This window comes from Notothenia coriiceps, unplaced genomic scaffold, assembly GCF_000735185.1.
Source record: "Notothenia coriiceps isolate Sejong01 unplaced genomic scaffold, NC01 NC01_scaffold00003852, whole genome shotgun sequence".
Lineage (NCBI taxonomy): Eukaryota > Metazoa > Chordata > Actinopteri > Perciformes > Nototheniidae > Notothenia > Notothenia coriiceps.
The window spans coordinates 31,447-33,745 of record NW_011336553.1 but is presented as its reverse complement, the minus strand read 5'-3'; positions in this window follow the sequence as shown (position 1 = coordinate 33,745).

Genomic DNA, 2,299 nt, shown 5'->3' with positions numbered 1-2,299 from the left:
GTACGGAGCTTCAACCCTGGACTCCTATTCCATAGAGCAGTGCTTCGAAGCGTCTGCTCAAATCACCGTTGACATGTGTGAGCGTCCGAAGCAGCAACTGCTCAAATCACGTGAATGTGACCCGAACCAGCACTGCTTTCATTTCTGAATGAATCAACTCAATGGTTCGCCGTCCAATCAGGTGATTCATGCACTGCCTCGTCTCCGATTCTGTTCTGACAGGTGACAGGTTGGAAACAGTTCAAATTGCAGCGCGGGGGTACTAACGCTCTAACACATGCGCAAATGTGTGGGTTTGTTGTCGTAGTTTGCATTTTGGCTGTTGAGTTGTTGTTGGCATTGCATTTGGAATTGGATCATTATAGAGCAGAAGCCCAGGAAGAAAAATAGGTCGTTCTGGCTCGTGAAACACTCGAAAGTGGTGGAGAAGTTTGTGAACAAAAAGACAATGAAGTAATATAAAAAACAGCTCGATGGCTAAGGATTGAGTAAACCCCAGTGGATAGAGTCCGGCGGCCAGAGTGCGGGTGATATCCTCCGCGCAGCTGGTTCCAAAGCTCGGAATGTTAAACTTTTGAATCATTGCTTTTCAACGTTTAATACCTTTAATAACTGATAAAAAGGCGCCTGTTCCGCCCAAAAAAATTCCAGCACTCTCTAGTCTCTTCTCAATAACCCAATACACACTATTATCAATCTTTAATTGCAAATAGAACATGATATTCAGTCTTAGTGTGTGTGTGCATCGAATATTTTTCAAGGCAAAGATACGTTAAACCCACTGCAGCCTTGCACTTCGCCAGGAGAGGTCGCTGTAACTGAAGCTTCGAGAAATTAACCTATTTCCTAGAGCACCTCTAGTGGTCGTGTAAGAAACAACATACACTTTAAAACGTGTCTCTGCGTCGTAATAAGGGCATGATCAATCGGCCTATATGGTCGTTTTTTGTAGGAGGACAGGCTGTAAAATGAGCATGCCTACAAGCGCAGTAACAATGCTAACATGCTCACAGCAAGTGTTTAGCCTGGAATATGCATACAATCTAAGTGCAGCCTTGTATCATGCTAACATTCTCTGATTATCGCGATGCACAAACTACAGTTGAAGCTGACACAAATGTCCTTCGTTTTGCAGCCATTTGGAAATGACCATCATTTTGATAGGATGATTGTGTTTTTTTTTTAAATCGTTTATTTGAACTGGGACAGTGCACATCGATGAACACTTTAAAACAAAACAATGCTTACAAGCATAAATGAGCCGGATTTTAGCTTTAAGCTAATTTCCATCCGCAGTCCCCTCACATACAACATACAAGATCGTAAGTGGAACATTAATGTAATTTCATTATATCCACAAATATAAACGTCATGAAGCAAATAGTTCGCGGATCACTAAGGTATAAGGATACATGAATGTATTTTGTGCGGAGAAGACATTTTACTGCTCTGTTGTCCCACTCATGACTTCAGACGGAAATTCCAGGTGTGATCAACTTTACTTAGATTCATCATCTTGGCACCATGAACCCGTTAACCGAACTGCAATCCATCATTTTGTAGGGATATTTCATTATAATACAAAAAGGATGAACGTTTTGAGAATAAATCATGGCAAACTGTAGACTTGGTCAACAATGAAGCAGGATACTACATTCATTTCTTTTTTTTACTTAAACTAAAAACAAAAAAAGGTTTATTCCCTACATACACATGCACCCATACATTATACTCACATTAAAAGAAAACAAAAAAGCAAAAAGGTGTCATCTTTCCATCTTATGCTCCACTCTAAACTGCGCCGTATGACTGGGCTTCTCTGGGGACCGTGAATGTCTGTTCAAAATTGTATTCCATCTCATTCACTGGTCATTGAGCTAGCATGGCTAAGGGAAAAAAAACATATTTCAGAGTTAACACTTGTCAGCTCTGGATAAAATGTGATAGAGCTGATCTGTTTCTGGAACAGCTGTTGAGAAGTGTTACTTTAATACTCTTACATAAACATTAATCTAACAGTCACACTTCAGCTTAATATTCATCTTTCATGCAGCGATGTGTTACTGCTGTGTCTATAGATTAGTAATTTCCTGTTAAGTGAGCCATTTGGCCAGTTAAATGCTTCCCTATAGATCCGTATGAGCCTCAGACAATGTCTCATTGATTGATGAATTATTATCACAGGCACTTATGCCTTCTTCCGGCTACATCAACCTCACACACGAAAGCTCATATGCAGGTGCCTGTTTATTTTTGAATGCACAGAGACCATGCAAAGGGGGGAGAAGAAGGGGAGACA